The following is a 19,614-nucleotide window of genomic DNA, read 5'->3' on the forward strand; positions in this document are numbered from 1 at the left end:
AGCAATTTTTTCCTGGACACATCTCCTTGGGCAAGGGAACAAAATAAAAAATGAACAAGTGGGACTATATCAAACTAAAAATCTTCTGTATGGCAAAGGATACCATCAACAGAACAAAAAGCCATCCTATAGTATGGGAGAATATATTTTCAAATGACTCATCTGATAAGGGGTTAACATCCAAAATACACAAAGAACTCATATGCCTTGATACCCAAAAAACAAATAACCCTTTAAAAAATGGGCAGAGGACCTGAACAGACACTTCTCCAAAGAAGAAATACAAATGGCCAACAGGCACATGAAAAGATGCTCCACATCACTAATCATCATGGAAATTCAAATTAAAACCACAGTAAGGTGTCACCTCACCCAGTTAGAATGGCCACTATCCAAAAGATAAAAAATAAAAACTGCTGGCAAGGATGCAGAGAAATGGGAAGCCTCCTACACTGTTGGTGCGAATGTAAATTGGTGCAACTGCTGTGGAAAGCAGTATGAATCTCCTCAAAAAACTAAAAATAGAAATACCATTTGATCCAGTAACTCCTAGGAATCTACCCAAAGAAAACAAAATGTATAACTCGAAAAGATGTATGTACCCTTAAGTTTATTGCTGCACTATTTGCAATAGCCAAGATATGGAAGCAACCTAAGTGTCCATCAGTAGATGGATAAAGAAGATGTGGTACATATATACAATGGAATATTATTCAACTGTAAAAATAAAATAAATCCTCCCATTTGCAACAACATGGATGGATCTAGAGGGTATTATACTCAATGAAATAAGCCAGGTGGAGAAAGAAAAGTACCATATGATCTCACTTAGTTGTGGAATATAAAACAAAGCAAAACAGAAGGAACAAAATAGCAGCAGACTCAGAGACACTGAGAAGTGACTAGTGGTTACCAAGGGGATGAGGTTGGGTTGGGTCAGGGGGAAAGTGAGAGGTATAAAGGGGCACAGGAATTTGCGATCACAATATAAGTCAGTCATGGGGACAGTAGTACAGCAAGGAGAATGCAATCAATGATTCTGTAACTTCTTACTATGTTGATAGATAGTAACTTCACTAAAGAGGATAAGGATTTAATAAGTTGAATAACTGTTGAACCACTGTGTTCTACATTTGAAATCAATATAAGATTGTACATAAATGACAGTTCAATTTAAAAAATACTGAAGAACAACAATATTGGGCTTTAAGACTTCTACACAACCAGATTTCAAGACTCCCTATAAAGCTAGAGTACCCAGATAGTACAGTGTGGGAACTCTGTACACTCTCTGCAGTTTTTCTGTAAATCTAAAACTGTTCTAAAAAATAAAGTCTATTAATTTTAAAAAATGATAATTTGATAAAGTAACATCTAGATCATTGGAACAGAAATATTCCAGAAATACACCTTCAAATATATGGTCAAGTGATTTTCAGCAAAGGTACCAAGGCATTTCAAAGGGAAAAAGGAATGCTTCAATAAATGGTGCTGGAATAATTGGATATCCGTTTGAAAAAAATATAAGTATTGACCCTTACCTCACAGCACACTCCATAATTAACTCAAAATGGAGTGAAAATATATGAAAGTAAAAACTATAAAACTCCTTGAAGAAAACCCAAGAGAAACTCTTTGCAACTTTGTTATAGGCAGTAAAAACCACAAACCATTAAAGAAATAATTGGCAAACTGGGCTTTTTCAAAAATTAATACTTTTGCTTACTGAAAAAAATTATTAGGAAAATGCAAATGAAGCCACAGAAAGGCAGAAAATGTTTGCAACACATGTATCTGACAAAGGACTTGTATACAGAAATTATGAAGAACTAATACATTTCAACCAGGAACACAGAAACCAATTAAATATAGGCAAAATATTTAAAAAGACACTTCACAAAAGAAGATATATGAATAACCAATAACCACATGGAAAGCCCTCAATATCACTAGCCATTAGGAAAATGCAAATTAAAACCAAAATGAGATACTACTTCCCACCCACTAGAATAACCAAAATGTAAGGGACAAATAATAGAGGTCTCAGTGAGGATGTGGACACCTAGAATTCTCGTACTTTGCCAGTAGGAGTGTAAAACATTACTGCTACTTTGGAAAACGTTCTGGCAGTTTCTCATTACATATACTTACCATATTACCCAGTAATTGCACTCCAGGTATTTCTCCAAAAGAAATTAAAACATATATCCATATACAGACTTGTACACAAATGTTCACTGCAGCTTTTAATATATATATATATATAATACCCCCAAACCAAAAATAACCCAAATGTCCATCAACAGGAGAATGGATAAACAAATTGCAGTATATCTATATAATTGAATAAAACTTGGCAATAAAAAGGAAGAATCCACTGATACCTTCAATAGCATGGATGAATCTCAAAAGCACTATGATACATGAAAGGAGCCTGATACACTTCATTTATACAAAATTATGGAAAATGCAACTTCCTTATAATGACAGAAAGCAGATCTGTGGTTGCCTGATTGTGGGAGGAAGGGGAGATTAATGTATTGGGACATAAGGATGCTTTTGGGGGTAGTGGAAATATTCTCTACCTGGATTGAGGAGGTGCTCACATGACTATACATTTTCAAAACCCATCAAACTGTACATTTTAAATGGAAGCATTTCACTGCATATACATTGTACTGAAAAATTCATTTTTAAAACAACAATAAAAAACAAGTTCCTAAATGCTCAGCTCACTCCCCACTGTCACCTAAGGTAGAGGTTGTAAAGGGAGCATCTACTATCCTGAGGACCGTTGAGGCAAATATGCATTTGGCTTCTGGCTGTTCTCCCATGGTGGGGAGGACAAGCCCCATATGAACCCTGACATGAGGCCTGGACCAGAGGCGGGCTTGAGGGCCTCCTCTGCACCACCTTCGGGTCCCACTTAGCTTTCTGAGAGGAATGAAGAGCACCTCCTCCCGAGTACAGAGCTCAGCTGCTCCCAAGAGGAGGCCACGAGGCTTACAAAGGAGTAAACTAGAAGGGGAGAAAGGGTGCAAGGAACAGAAGGATACCCCTGTTCTGCTTTCACTCACTCAGGAACAATAATCATTGTTTACTGATGACTCACTCCAAGCCAGACACTACAGTGAAAGTTTTCCATGCTTATCTTATTCAAGTCTTACCATAACCTTAAGCCTAACTCTTTCAGTTATGCTAGTTTAGAGAGGAAAAGTTTAAAGCAGAGAGGCTAAGAAAACTGTCTCAAGCTTTCAGAGCTAATATGTGGCAGAGCTGAACCCAAGCAGCATGATGCCCAAGCCTGTGTGGTTAAGCACCACACCACACTGCCCTTGCTCACCAACGAGCTCTTCTCCTGACTGCTCATGCCCGTCCTTCCCCACCTCAGGGGCACCCTGTCAGAAGCACACACAGCTGGGGGCAAACTCAGAGGATGGTGTTCAGAACAAAGAGAACCCAGGCCCGGAACACCAAGACCTGTTCTCTCTGCTCCAGCTACATCCAGAGAGCCCAGGGTTCAGAATTCTATTATGTCATTTTCACTATAATTCAAATAGAGAAGTGCTTTTAAGAGACACACAGCATTCCAGCTATTCCTGTGTGCTATAAATATGTAATTTATGGGGAAAATGGGAACTCTGTGTCACATTCAAATTGATAACTATTTGAAGAAGGGGGGAAAATATCCCATCCTATAACTTCTGTTTGGAAGTGGAAATTAAATGTTAATGTGGCCTTCAGTTTATTTCAAGTAGTTTTCATTAAGCATTTTCATTTTTCATTTTCACAATCTGATAGATTTCCCTCATATGAAACCAAAGCCAAATAATTTTAGACACCAGTTTAAAAAATCTTAAGATCAATGTGCTCAACTCCCTTGAACAGAAGAAACGTAAGGAAACCATTCTTTGAAAATTGGACTCTCATGGCATACAGGTCATGAGTCACTAAAGAACAAAATCCCTGAGTGTGGGGCCTGTGGCTGATTTTTCTTCAGCTTGCCCAGAGCACTAAGTTCAGTACAGGGTGGCTCATTTTTCTTTACCCAAAACGTCCTTTTTTCAGGAGGCAGCAGTCCTCTTCCCTTGGAAACTGCCCTCCCCCACTTCAACCATGTGGCCAAATGAGAGCAGCTAAACCTGGTCTCACCTGTCCACATAGGCGAGGACGGTGGCCTGGCTGGGGCTCTTGGTGTCGGTCCCAGATTTTTCAAACTTGAACTAAAGAAAGAGAACACAACTGAAGACGTGTGAGCCCAGGAGCTGCTAGTGCTGAGGGAAAAGTCTGTTCGAGAGACACAGAAAGAGCACTCAGGCCTTGAACTCTGAGTCATGTTGGTCCTTGAGCCACCAATACAGTGCCTTCCAGGGCGCTGGTTACATGTGGGATCACACATCGCAGACAAGGCACTGTTGGTCTACAAAGGACCTGTGGCCAACTTTCTTCTTTCTCAAATCCAAGCTGAAGTCACAAAGTCAAAGCAGTCTCAGCTGCCATTTATAAACAATTAGTCAAATTCCCAACTCCTATTCTGTGCAGGTGCCCTGCAAGGCATTTCACGCAATTCATCTAATTTAATCCCCACAACAACCCTATGGAGGAAGGAAGATACTCTATTATCCCCATTTTACACATGAGAAACAAAAGCAAAAAAAATCGGAGGCTCAATTTTTCGAGTGAGATTTTAAGCTACTCTGAGAGCAACTTTTAACACAGTTTGGTCTAGATCTGTACTCCTTCCTAAACAATCTTGTGTAGACATGAACAACAAAAACAAATAAAAATGAAAAGCCTGCTGCAAATGTTCCTTTTTTAAAAACTGTAGCTAGCAAGTGGGAAGCTGAGCCCACCATCTGGAGTTGGCCCAGCAAGCACATCAAACTGAAAATTTCATTCACACATAGATATTGATCCTGCACATGGGCACCAGGCTGAGAGCAGAATTAGGGAAGAGCCTCAGATTTCTATAGTATGTGTCCTTTAAAAAGTATATTTTTCTACTGTGGTAAAACATACATCAAATTTACCGTTTTGATCCTTTTAAAGTGTATACTTCAGTGGCTTAAGTACATTGACACTGTTGTTCAACAGTCACCACCATCCATCCCCAGGACTCTTCCATCTTCCTGAACTGAAGCTTTGTGCCCATTAAACACTAACTCCCCATTCCTACCCATTCCCAGCTCCTGGCAACCACACTTCTATTTTCTGTCTTTATAAATTTGACTACTCTGAGCACCTTGTATAAAAAGCATTCCACATATGTTTTGAATGTTCAACCCCTCCAAGTAGTTACTGCAATCTTACTATTTGTCCAGCACTGTGCTAGGCTTTATGCGGGAATATATAAAGTATGAACTCTGATACCAGCCACTGAGATCATTATATTTGTACCATGAAGACAAACTAGCTTCTATGAAACAATGTGTATGTGCATGATACAGGGGAAATTTAGATGAGAGAGGGTGCCTTGTGAGACTCTAACAAGTCTTCCTAAGAGTGGCGACTGGAGGGATGAGAATGAGATTTGGTTAGGTAGAGAGGAAGATTCTGGATTAACCAAATCACTCACAAACCCACGGAGACTGGACCATCCCAGGCAGACCCAGCCAAAGCCAAGGGTCCACAGCATTCTGATCTGGTTCCCCTGAGGGCAGGATGACAAACCCTAGATCTGTGAGTTAGAATTCTGGTCGTATCCCCAAGTCACACATGCAATAGTTTCCATTTCTCCTATTGCAAAATAGACACAAAAGAAAATAAATGTTTTTTGTTGTTGTGATTCTTTATAATTATCTCAGAAAACAGCCAAACCAGCTCTTTTGTGAAAGTTTGTCTTTCTCCTTTGGCACAAGGAGTTATAAAACTTGTGAAACTTGTGTGGAATGCCACAGGGTCAGGTCACCTCAACCCTGGCTGCTGGGGGCATGAAACCCTGGAGTTGTGGTGAGATTAACCTCCAGATGCTTACTCCAACCAGTCAGACCGGTCCTTTGAATAAGCAGTATGGATCACCACCTCCAACCCCCACTCCTGCCAGCACTTTGAGCTATTGGCAATGGAGCAGCACCCCCACAAGGCTGGCTGTCCTACCCGGGTCACTTTCCAGGCATAACCATGGGCTGGAGACCCTGGTGGGTAAGAGCAGGAAGGCCTGTGCCACCGTCACCCTGTCTGTTCTCTTCTTTCTTCTTCCCTCCTCTTTTTCTTCCATTTAAGATGTGGTAATAAAAAATGTTTTTTTTAGACATAAACATTCTTTAGTGTATCCCTAGCATATAGGTTTGATTCTGACTGTCCATTCACCTATATGTATGTTAACAGAAATCGCAAATGTGGGGCTAAGTGAAGCAGCCAAAAATTGGCCTTTGCAAGGAATTTACAATCCTAGGGGAAGAAAAATGTGAAATGGCAGCAAGTAGGCCCTGCCCAGACAAACTGCAAGCCTCCCACAGTCATAGGCATGTAGTAGTTTAAAGTGAATGGATGTTCATAAACCACAACAAAATACAGGATGGGGGACTAATACTCATAAATCCTTATACTATTTCTTCTTAATAGCACTGAGAAATAGATCAATGCCTAATGCCCCTTTTTGAGAATTCCCATAGGAAGGGAACCATTTCTTTCTGCTACCCGTGTTTGCCAGTCATTCCAGTGACCTGGTAAGTGCCACCCCAGGGACCACTACTCTCTGAGCTGAATACCATAGGGATGCTGCCCTCTGAGCAGCCGTCTCCTCCTCCTTTACTTACCAAGGCCAGTAAAACATGTCAGGGAGACATGGGAAGTACAAACCACATTGGAGATACTTATTACCAATTCATCAGTTATCCATTCTCTCACTTATCACTTTCTGCTACTTATTGAACAGGGTAAATCTTAAAACTATTTCAGTTTAAAGCCCATAATATTGCAACAGTCCAACTGGTCTACCTATCTCTACCCTGTTTTTTCAAACACAGCCCCCAAGCCTCCCCAAAGTGGTATACATAAAATATAAATCTCAGTACATAACTCTCCTACTTAGAACTATATCCAAGATAAACTCCAAGCTTAGCAGTATGTTTGAAGCAAAAAGAGACTTATGTTTATTTATGACAGCAAAAATGTCAAGTTTCAAAGATAAGTTTAAACAATTTCGTAAGTCTCCAAGCTAAAAGCCAACCAATGAAACAAACATAAAGGCTACATTAATATTTTTCTAACAGCAAATGATAGAAAATGAAAAAGTTAAAAAATGAGGAAGTTGGGTCTGAAAAAGACTAGAGGTGAGCACTGAAAACACTTCACCCTGTGGGAATAACTTTTGTTACGATCATAATTACAAACATAAAATGAGGACATTATTTGAAAGATGCACAATTACGTACAGTCAAAAAAATGAAGCCTCTTTTGTTTGGCATTCATTTCTTTCATTGCTCTGCCTGCTCCCACAGCTCTGCTTCTTGTGAGCACGTCTCAAGCTGCCTGCATTTAGTTTTTGTCTTGATCACTACATTTTGGGGGAACTCATGCTAAGAAAGTAGGTACCAGACAGCTCCAGAAAGTAGAAACTTAGAGCCTCTGACCCTCAAAACCTCAGGACGGGATTCTGGAACTGGATTACTTACCCATCAGATGGTAACAGGGACCCCATTTCTAGTGGTAAGTGGAGTGATGACAACCCTTGGTGTGCTGTGACAGAAGGGCTAAGTCTCTCACCTACAGTGGGTTAAGATGAAGAATAAATGACAGGGGAAAGAAAGCTTGGTTTATTCACTAGTTTTGGCTGACAACATGAAATATATACATCCAGAAGCAGCTAGCCTGATAGACTGTTAGAATAACCTATTCAGTTTCAGCTAAGGTGCCACCTGGGGAGTAATATCCACTGGGGATGGGATGTTGTCCTCCAGGATAGAGTGTATGCATTCAGTCAATGATTTATGGGTCTGTCTCCTCTATAACTAGAATACATGGGTCCTCAACACTGTGTAAGTTTTCAAGTACCAGAAAACCTGGGCCCATATTGTTTCTATTAATGGGGGTATTAAAAGTAGCTAGATCATATCTTTCTTTTCCTAATCCTCAGCTCCTCAAACTATTTTCCAACTTGTCTCTAGGTCAGCTAAGCTGCAGGCAGCTGCTAACCACTGCTCCCATTCCCCCCAAAACAGCAATTCTGAGGCTCTGATGAGCTCATACAGCAAAAAGACTTTTCCAGTCAGTTTTCCCCACCCCCATTCCTGCAACTCTGTTCCACAAGTTCCATGTCTGATTTTTTTTGGCAAACTTTTCTTCTTCCCTCCCTCCCTCCCTTTCTTTCTTTTCCCTCTTTCTCCCTCCTTCCCTCCTTCCTTTCTACCTTCTTCCCTTCAGACTCTGCCAAGATGCATAAAATGAAGGAAAAACTAAGTAATCCAGAGAAGCAGGACCAAAGGAAAATATAGGTAGGAAAATAAAAGATCAGCACACAGGAAAGTTGACCATGTGGAATGGGTAGGTAAAACTGTTAGGAGTTGAATTGGGTTCCCTCTTCCCAAAAATACATGTTGAATTCCTAACCCCAGATACCTGTGAATGTGACCTTATTTGGAAATATGGTCTTTGCAGATGTAATTAAGCTAAGATGAAGTCATTAGGGTAGAACTTAATCCAATACGACTGGTGTCTTTATAAGACATGAGAAATTTGGACACTCAAGCAGAATGCATGTGACAACAGAGACAGAGATTGGAGTTGCACAATTGCAAGCTGAGGATTTCTGGACACCACCAGAACTAAGAAGAGGCAAGGAAGCGTTTTACCTCACAGGCTTCAGAGGGAGCTTGACCCTGCTGACACCTTGATTTTGGACTTCTAACCTCCATGACCATGAAAGAATAACTTCCTGTTGTTTTTAAGCCACTTAGTTTGTGGTACTTTGTTACAGCAGCCCTAGGACACTAATAGAGTAGACACCCCATATTTGACTGTAAGCCGTTCTAGCAGCTAAAGCAGGGAAACAGTCTGGTGCATGATCCACAATGCCCACAGGACTAAGGTCCCTTTTGGTCAGGGGATGCAGAGCTTTTCTTGACACTAAGAGATTAGAGAACGGTCTCCTTTTGGTCCTACAGAGAAAACTGAGAATCAGTGGACAATTGTAGTGAATGACATCATGATACTAGCCCCAGTACATTTTATGCAGCTCTCCTACAAGGTACCTCACTGAAGGCCAATAACAGAACCCCCAAGGGGCAGTTCATTAAAAACACACACAGAAATCGGAAATCAAAGAGGAGACATTACTACCAACCTGTCAGTCCGGGGAGAAGAAATCCCAGGGCAAAATACCTCTAAAAACCAAAATCAGTCAAAGGGAGAAATAAGTTTAAAACCGATTTATTGCTTACAAATTGCAGTACAGGGCCGTTTCTCTCATCTGTTCCCGAAGAAGCAAGCAAGCAAGCCAGCCCCTCCCTTTAAATTCTCAGATTCAGACACACCCTTGGTTGCCCAGGTAATTACTCATTGACATGGAGATGAACTTCTCTCCACCCCTGAGGATATGCAAATGTACTAAAGCCAGGCAAGATACTCTGGAAATGTTACAATTTTATCCACACAACCTTACAGAAACAAAAATGATTTTAAGGGAATACTATGCACAGCTGTATACTAATACATTAGATAACTTGGATGAAATGGAAAAATTCCTAAAAAGACACACAACTATCAAAACAGACTCAAGAAGGAAGAGACAATCTGAATAGACCTACAACAAATGAAGAGACTGAATTAATAATCAAAAACTACGCATACAGAAAATCCCAGACATGGCTGGCTTCACTATTGAATTCTAGCAAATATTTAAAGAATATTTAACACCAATAGTCACCAAAAAATAGAAGGAGAAAGACTACTTCGCAACTCATTTTATGAGGCCAGTATTACTCTGACACCAAAACCAGACAAAAATATCACAACTACAGACCAAAAGCACATACAGATTGTACCAAAAGAGTGTCACCAAAGTACACAGCTCTATACTTTCATGTGTTTGAAGTAATCTCCATAACTACTTTCCTAAAACTGGGTTTTTGGAAAATATTGGACAGCAGATTTCAAAGATGTAATCTTTGGCAAGAATCTGGAGAGCAGAAACTCTTTACCAATGAAAGGCAGAACCTTATGCTTTACCAACTTCTAGGGGTGAGGATTGAAATGAGTCTTATGTGTATGAAATGTTATTTATTTATTGTTAACTACATGATGAAAGGGGAACTGCCACTACCAAAACAAGGAACTTATTGCTGAAACTTAAAGAATGTGGGGCAAAGACAATTCATTATATATTTGAGATACATTTTATGATTTGATTTAAGTATTAATCTCAACTTACAAGAAACTAATTTTAAGTTATAAGAAAATTTAAGCACTAATCAAACATAGAAAGGACAGGCTCCTTTTCTCTGGGCTTTAAAAATAAATCCAGGGGGCGGAGCCAAGATGGCGGCGTGAGTAGAGCAGTGGAAATCTCCTCCCAAAAACACATAGAGCTATGAAAATATAACAAAGAAAAATCTTCCTAAAATAGAGACCACAGGACACAGGACAACATCCAGACTACATCCACACCTGCAAGAACCCAGCGCCTTGTGAAGGGGGTAAGATACAAGCCCCAGCCCGGCGGGACCCGAGCGCCCCTCCCCCCGGCTCCCGGCGGGTGGAGAGAAACCGGAGCGGTTTTTTTTTTTTTTTTTTTTGGCGAGCGCTTTTTGGAAGCCTTAGAGGGACGGGCCCCCGTTGCTGGGGAGGCAGGGTGGCGGGACCGGTGAGGAGGTGCCTGGGAACGGCGCCGGAGGACAAAGAATATCCTGCGTTTCTCCCTGCGAGACCTGGGGGCGGGTGCCTGAGACCGGTGCCTGAGGACGGAGGAGGTCGCGCGTTTTTCCCCTTTTTTTTTTTCTCTCTTTTTGGCGAGCGCTTTTTGGAAGCCTTGAAGGGACGGGGACCCCAGTGCTAGGGAGGCACGGTGGCGGGACTGGTGAGCGGGTGGCTGGGACCAGTGCCTGAGGACAAAGAATATCCCCCGTTTTTCCCTGCGGGACCGGTGGGCGGGTGCCTGAGACCGGCACTTGAGGACAGAGGAAATCGCGCGTTTTTCCCCTTTTTTTTTCTCTTTTCTGTGAGTGCTTTTTGGAAGCCTAAAAGGGACAGGGACCCCGGTGCTAGGGAGGCAGGGCGGCGGGACTGGTGAGCGGGTGCCTGGGACCGGCACCTGAGGACAAAGAATATCCCGCATTTTTCCCTGTGGGACCGGTGGGTGGGTGCCTGAGACCAGCACCTGAGGACGGAAGAAATCGCGCATTTTTCCCCTTTTTTTTCTCTCTTTTTGCCGAGTGCTTTTTGGAAGCCTTGAAGGGACAGGGACCCCGGTGCTAGGGAGGCAGGGCAGCGGGACTGGTGAGCGGGTGCGTGGGACCAGTGCCTGAGGACAAAGAATATTGAGCGTTCCTTCCCTGCGGGACCGGTGGGTGGGTGCTTTTTGGAAGCCTTGAAAGGACAGGGACCCTGGTGCTAGGGAGACAGGGCAGCAGGACCAGTGAGCCGGGTGCCTGGGACCGGCACCTGAGGACAAAAAAAAAAAAAAAAAAAAAATCGCTTGTCTTTCCCCTTTTTTTCCTTTTTTTTTCTCTTTCTTTCTGTTCCCTCTCTCATTGTTGCTGCTGTTGTTTTGGTTTGGAGAGTGCTTTTTGGAAATCTTAAAGGGGCAGGACAGGTCACTTAGACCAGAAGCAGGGAATCTGGGGATCTCTGGGCACTCTAACCCCCTGGGCAGCAGGGAGCACAGAGGCCCCTTACGGAGATAAATAGTCTCCTGGCTGCTCCCCCTCCAACGGGGCTCCACCATTTTGGAGGAACAGCCCCAGCCAGGCCAAGCCCACAGCAACAGCGGAGATAAACCCCAAAGCAACTGGGCAGGAAGCAGAAGCCCTGTCTGCGCGCAGCTGCCCAGCACAAGCCACTAGAGGTCGCTATTCTCCCAGGAAAAGGCTACAAACCAACAAGAAGGGAAGCTCTTCCAGCGGTCACTTGTACCAGCTCTGCAAACTATCTCTATCACCATGAAAAGGCAAAACTACAGGCAGACAAAGATCACAGAGACAACACCTGAGAAGGAGACAGACCTAACTAGTCTTCCTGAAAAAGAATTCAAAATAAAAATCATGAACATGCTGACAGAGATGCAGAGAAAAATGCAAGAGCAATGGGATGAGATGCAGAGAAAAATGCAAGAGCAGTGGGATGAGATGCAGAGAAAAATGCAAGAGCAGTGGGATGAAGTCCGGAAGGAGATCACAGATGTCAGGAAAGAGATCACAGAAGTGAAACAATCCCTGGAAGGATTTATAAGCAGAATGGATAAGATGCAAGAGGCCATTGAAGGAATAGAAGCCAGAGAACAGGAACGTATAGAAGCTGACATAGAGAGAGATAAAAGGATCTCCAGGAATGAAACAACACTAAGAGAAATATGTGACCAATACAAAAGGAAAAACATTCGTATTATAGGGATACCAGAAGAGGAAGAAAGAGGAAAAGGGATAGAAAGTGTCTTTGAAGAAATAATTGCTGAAAACTTCCCCAAACTGGGGGAGGAAATAATCGAACAGACCATGGAATTATACAGAACCCCCAACAGAAAGGATCCAAGGAGGACAACACCAAGACACATAATAATTAAAATGGCAAAGATCAAGGACAAGGAAAGAGTTTTAAAGGCAGCTAGAGAGAAAAAGGTCACCTATAAAGGAAAACCAATCAGGCTAACATCAGACTTCTCAACAGAAACCCTACAGGCCAGAAGAGAATGGCATGATATACTTAATGCAATGAAACAGAAGGGCCTTGAACCAAGGATACTGTATCCAGCACGACTATCATTTAAATATGATGGTGGGATCAAACAATTCCCAGACAAGCAAAAGCTGAGGGAATTTGCTTCCCACAAACCACCTCTACAGGGCATCCTACAGGGACTGCTCTAGATGGGAGCACCCCTAAAAAGAGCACAGAACAAAACACACAACATATGAAGAATGGAGGAGGAGGAATAAGAAGGGAGAGAAGAAAAGACTCTCCAGACAGTGTATATAACAGCTCAATAAGCGAGCTAAGTTAGGCAGTAAGATACTAAAGAAGCTAACCTTGAACCTTTGGTAACCACGAATCTAAAGCCTGCAATGGCAATAAGTACATATCTTTCAATAGTCACCCTAAATGTAAATGGACTTAATGCACCAATCAAAAGACATAGAGTAATAGAATGGATAAAAAAGCAAGACCCATCTATATGCTGCTTACAAGAAACTCACCTTAAACCCAAAGATAAGCATAGACTAAAAGTCAAGGGATGGAAAAACATATTTCAGGCAAACAACAGTGAGAAGAAAGCAGGGGTTGCAGTACTAATATCAGACAAAATAGACTTCAAAACAAAGAAAGTAACAAGAGATAAAGAAGGCCACTACATAATGATAAAGGGCTTAGTCCAACAAGAGGATATAACCATTCTAAATATATATGCACCCAATACAGGAGCACCAGCATATGTGAAGCAAATACTAACAGAACTAAAGAGGGAAATAGACTGCAATGCATTCATTGTAGGAGACTTCAACACACCACTCACCCCAAAGGATAGATCCACCGGGCAGAAAATAAGTAAAGACACACAGGCACTGAACAACACACTAGAACAGATGGACCTAATAGACATCTATAGAACTTTACATCCAAAAGCAACAGGATATACATTCTTCTCAAGTGCACATGGAACATTCTCCAGAATAGACCACATACTAGCTCACAAAAAGAGCCTCAGTAAATTCCACAATATTGAAATTCTACCAACCAATTTTTCAGACCACAAAGGTATGAAAGTAGAAATAAATTCTACAAAGAAAACAAAAAGGCTCACAAACACATGGAGGCTTAACAACATGCTACTAAATAATCAATGGATCAATGAACAAATCAAAATAGAGATCAAGGAATATATAGAAACAAATGACAACAACAACACTAAGCCCCAACTTCTGTGGGATGCAGCGAAAGCAGTCTTAAGAGGAAAGTATATAGCAATCCAGGCACACTTGAAGAAGGAAGAACAATCCCAAATGAATAGTCTAACATCACAATTATTAAAACTGGAAAAAGAAGAACAAATGAGGCCTAAAGTCAGCAGAAGGAGGGACATAATAAAGATCAGAGAAGAAATAAACAAAATTGAGAAGAATAAAACAATAGCAAAAATCAACGAAACCAAGAGCTGGTTCTTTGAGAAAATAAACAAAATAGATAAGCCTCTAGCCCAACTTATTAAGAGAAAAAGAGAGTCAACACAAATCAACATAATCAGAAATGAGAATGGAAAAATCACGACAGACTCCACAGAAATACAAAGAATTATTAAAGACTACTATGAAAACCTATATGCCAACAAGCTGGAAAACCTAGAAGAAATGGACAACTTCCTAGAAAAATACAACCTTCCAAGACTGACCAAGGAAGAAACACAAAAGTTAAACAAACCAATTACAAGCAAAGAAATTGAAACAGTAATCAAAAAACTACCCAAGAACAAAACCCCGGGGCCGGACGGATTTACCTCGGAATTTTATCAGACACACAGAGAAGACATAATACCCATTCTCCTTAAAGTGTTCCACAAAATAGAAGAAGAGGGAATACTCCCAAACTCATTCTATGAAGCCAACATCACCCTAATACCAAAACCAGGAAAAGACCCCACCAAAAAAGAAAATTACAGACCAATATCCCTGATGAATGTAGATGCAAAAATACTCAATAAAATATTAGCAAACAGAATTCAACAGTATATCAAAAGGATCATACACCATGACCAAGTGGGGTTCATCCCAGGGATGCAAGGATGGTACAACATTCGAAAATCCATCAACATCATCCACCACATCAACAAAAAGAAAGACAAAAACCACATGATCATCTCCATAGATGCTGAAAAAGCATTTGACAAAATTCAACATCCATTCATGATAAAAACTCTCAGCAAAATGGGAATAGAGGGCAAGTACCTCAACATAATAAAGGCCATATATGATAAACCCACAGCCAGCATTATACTGAACAGCGAGAAGCTGAAAGCATTTCCACTGAGATCGGGAACCAGACAGGGATGCCCACTCTCCCCACTGTTATTTAACATAGTACTGGAGGTCCTAGCCACGGCAATCAGACAAAACAAAGAAATACAAGGAATCCAGATTGGTAAAGAAGAAGTTAAACTGTCACTATTTGCAGATGATATGATACTGTACATAAAAAACCCTAAAGACTCCACTCCAAAACTACTAGAACTGATATCGGAATACAGCAAAGTTGCAGGATACAAAATCAACACACAGAAATCTGTAGCTTTCCTATACACTAACAACGAATCAATAGAAAGAGAAATCAGGAAAACAATTCCATTCACCATTGCATCAAAAAGAATAAAATACCTAGGAATAAACCTAACCAAGGAAGTGAAAGACTTATACTCTGAAAACTACAAGTCACTCTTAAGAGAAATTAAAGGGGACACTAATAAATGGAAACTCATCCCATGCTCATGGCTAGGAAGAATTAATATCGTCAAAATGGCCATCCTGCCGAAAGCAATATACAAATTTGATGCAATCCCTCTCAAATTACCAGCAACATTCTTCAATGAATTGGAACAAATAATTCAAAAATTCATATGGAAACACCAAAGACCCCGAATAGCCAAAGCAATCCTGAAAAAGAAGAATAAAGTAGGGGGGATCTCACTCCCCAACTTCAAGCTCTACTACAAAGCCATAGTAATCAAGACAATTTGGTACTGGCACAAGAACAGAGCCACAGACCAGTGGAACAGATTAGAGACCCCAGAAATTAACCCAAACATATATGGTCAATTAATATTTGATAAAGGAGCCATGGACATACAATGGCAAAATGACAGTCTCTTCAACAGATGGTGCTGGCAAAACTGGACAGCTACATGTAGGAGAATGAAACTGGACCATTGTCTAACCCCATATACAAAGGTAAACTCAAAATGGATCAAAGACCTGAATGTAAGTCACGAAACCATTAAACTCTTGGAAAAAAACATAGGCAAAAACCTCTTAGACATAAACATGAGTGATCTCTTCTTGAACATATCTCCCCGGGCAAGGAAAACAATAGCAAAAATGAGCAAGTGGGACTACATTAAGCTGAAAAGCTTCTGTACAGCGAAAGACACCATCAATAGAACAAAAAGGAACCCTACAGTATGGGAGAATATATTTGAAAATGACAGATCTGATAAAGGCTTGACGTCCAGAATATATAAAGAGCTCACACGCCTCAACAAACAAAAAACAAATAACCCAATTAAAAAATGGGCAGAGGAACTGAACAGACAGTTCTCCAAAAAAGAAATACAGATGGCCAAGAGACACATGAAAAGATGCTCCACATCGCTAATTATCAGAGAAATGCAAATTAAAACTACAATGAGGTATCACCTCACACCAGTAAGGATAGCTGCCATCCAAAAGACAAACAACAACAAATGTTGGCGAGGCTGTGGAGAAAGGGGAACCCTCCTACACTGCTGGTGGGAATGTAAATTAGTTCAACCATTGTGGAAAGCAGTATGGAGGTGCATCAAAATGCTCAAAACAGACCTACCATTTGACCCAGGAATTCCACTCCTAGGAATTTACCCTAAGAACGCAGCAATCAAGTTTGAGAAAGACAGATGCACTCCTATGTTTATCGCAGCACTATTTACAATAGCCAAGAATTGGAAGCAACCTAAATGTCCATCTGTAGATGAATGGATAAAGAAGATGTGGTACATATACACAATGGAATACTACTCAGCCATAAGAAGTGGAAAAATCCAACCATTTGCAGCAACATGGATGGAGCTGGAGAGTATTATGCTCAGTGAAATAAGCCAAGCGGAGAAAGAGAAATACCAAATGATTTCACTCATCTGAGGAGTATAGGAACAAAGGAAAAACTGAAGGAACAAAACAGCAGCAGAATTACAGAACCCAAAAATGGACTAACAGAAGATCAAGGCCTAGCTTGGATACCCAGAAAATGAACTAAGATACGATATGAGGAGGAGCTTCCGGCATCAGCACTCTCTGGAGGACTCGTGCCGGGGGATGATCATCAAAAAGCCTCCACAGGGATCCGGACGATGCTGCGGTTGTGGCTGCATCCAGCCCACCGTCTCCTGGACTTGCCATAAGAAGGAGGAGGGAGATGTCTAGGCTGGCATGTGCATACAGTGAGACAACGAATTTGACTGGATCTGTACTGTTGGAACTCAACCAGGAGTTGGGAGGGGTGCAAGTTGTAGCACCCCAAAATCTCATTACTATAGACTATCTATGGTTAAAAGAACATATGGGATGTGAACAGATCCCAGAAATGGGCTGCTTTAATTTGTCTGATGGTTCAAGTACAGTTCGAAAATATCCATCATATCATAGATAAATTTTCACAAATGCCTAGGGTGCCTAAATGGTTTTCTTGGCTTCACTGGAGATGGCTGGTAATTATAGATTTGCTTTGTTTATGTCACCGTATTCCTATTATGTTAATATGTGTGTGCAAATTAGTTAGTAGTTTAAAACCTGTACATACTTAAGGTACTATACAAGAAGATATGTCAAAGAAATAATCAATCCTCCCAAGTTTCCTTCATATGCTACATCTGTAGCTTTTCTTCTTCCTTCCTAATTACAAACCTTAAATAGAATTCGTGCCTCATATCGAATTTACCGAGTATCATAATTCCTCCAGGTGGTAAAGATACCTCGAGACAAGTGCTGGGCATAGAAGCCACAGGGCATAAATCTGCAAAGAAGTTAAAAGCTAACCTTTGCAAACAATATGGCTTCTCTCTCACTTACCAACTTTACATTTCCCTGTATGGCCCCGGAAGATGACTGGTTAGCCAGAGACGGGTAAGATTCCTCAAGGGAGGAACAACCTAAGACAGGCACAGTCGCAGGGGGGCCATCAGGTGAGAATTTGGGGATCAACAGAGGTGAGGCTCAGAACCTCACCCCCCCTGCTTTGAGAGAAATCTTCTGCATCCGTGGATGTCTTGCTGCCCTTGTCTAGCCTGGATTAATACTTAGTCCATAGGCACACACCTGATCATCTGATCATCTACATTTGCCTTCTTACAGCACTAAACTATGTTTTCTACCTTTATCTTGCATCTACCTACCACTTCAGCATTTTATTAAAAATAAAAATAATAATAATAATAGGAGAAATGTGGGATCAACATATAAATCAAGTACAAAAATCAAATGAATATTCATATTTGACCTGATGGTTTATAGGTCATATTGCATGATCAAAACCGAAAGTTTCTGTGATGAATGCCCTTGTACTGTTCACCATGTAAGAATTTATTCACTCTGTAAGAATTCGTTCACCATGTAAGAACTTGTTCGTTATGCTTCAGAAGATTGGAGACTGACGAGAATTAGGCTTGAGATGGATTAATGATTGTACATTGAGCATTGACCCCCCTATACTGAATTTTATTGTTGTTAACAACCATTTGATCAATAAATATGAGAGATGCCCTCTCAAAAAAAAAAAAAAAAAAAAAAAAAAAAAAAAAAAAATAAATCCAAAATGCATCTCACTAAAAAAATAAACATATAATTCCAGGAGCCCAAATCCTACCCTTTTTCAGGTCTTGGCTAAATGATGCCACTTTCAAGAAGACATAACTGTTCTCAATTTAGTGTGTTGTTTGGATTTTCCTCTTGTATCATTTTGTACTTTCTTCTTTAAGTTTGTTTTACTCTTACTGAGTGTAATCTTCTTGAGGGCAAGAGTGGTCTCTTGAATCTCCAGACTCTTACTCAGGTTTAGGATAGCATTTTACTCATAATCAGCACCTATGAAAAGTGTTCTATGAACTGCTAATAAAAATATCATATACTTCCTTACATGGTCAGTTTAAAGCCAAATGGATTTTCAAGGTGCTCAAAGTAATAAAGCCTCTTCTTAAAAAGGATTGCCAGATACAATAAACTTTAAAAATTTGTTTATGAATTAAGCCATGAATAAGAGATGGCTTTAACCTGATTCTTTCATACTAGTTACTTTTCTTTTAATAAGATGTTCACAGCCATAAGAGTCCTCTGGGATGAGAAGAAAATTATTAAGCTAGTAGATAACCTTCACACAGCAAAATTATCCCTTTAAAAACTCCCAACCAGTTTCTTCTGAAACATGGTAAGGAGAAACTCAGCTGATGGACTTTGAAACTCTGGTTTGCAGAAACAATGCCCATCTCTGCGCATTGTCCTATGACTTGCAAGGCTTCCTTTTGAGGAGGATACTTTCTGGCCCCACTGACAGCAGGCTTTGTCATATGCCTTGCATAGCCAACAGCATGTGAGCAGAATTGAGGCCAGCAGAAAGTGAGCTGTCCTCAGAGCAGCAGGTACCAGTGGCGTATAAAAGCTGATTGTCACATTTCCAGAAATTTGGCAAGCCTCTTGTTAAACTGTTAGGAGCTTGAAATAGGTCATGGTGGGA

At 40.8% G+C, this 19,614-nt stretch overlaps 1 protein-coding gene across 17 annotated transcripts in view; it reads right to left on the minus strand.

Annotated features, from left to right (window-relative positions):
- Positions 1 to 19,614, minus strand: part of PDE8B (phosphodiesterase 8B) — a 348,583-nt gene that overhangs the window by 319,985 nt on the left and 8,984 nt on the right. For 11 of the 17 annotated variants that reach the window (XM_073234889.1, XM_073234868.1, XM_073234879.1 and 8 more), the window contains exons 1-2: positions 9,284 to 9,410; positions 7,617 to 7,707 (exon numbers count right to left, since the gene is read on the minus strand). The exons of 2 other annotated variants lie outside the window; for them this stretch is intronic. The gene's annotated coding sequence lies outside the window, so the exon portion shown is untranslated. Of the gene's footprint in view, positions 1 to 7,616; positions 7,708 to 9,283; positions 9,421 to 19,614 lie in introns of those variants that run through there. 4 more of the 17 variants (XM_073234848.1, XM_073234892.1, XM_073234843.1 and 1 more) reach the window with 4 other exon arrangements.

The sequence above is a fragment of the Manis javanica genome, chromosome 1 (genome assembly GCF_040802235.1).
Source record: "Manis javanica isolate MJ-LG chromosome 1, MJ_LKY, whole genome shotgun sequence".
Lineage (NCBI taxonomy): Eukaryota > Metazoa > Chordata > Mammalia > Pholidota > Manidae > Manis > Manis javanica.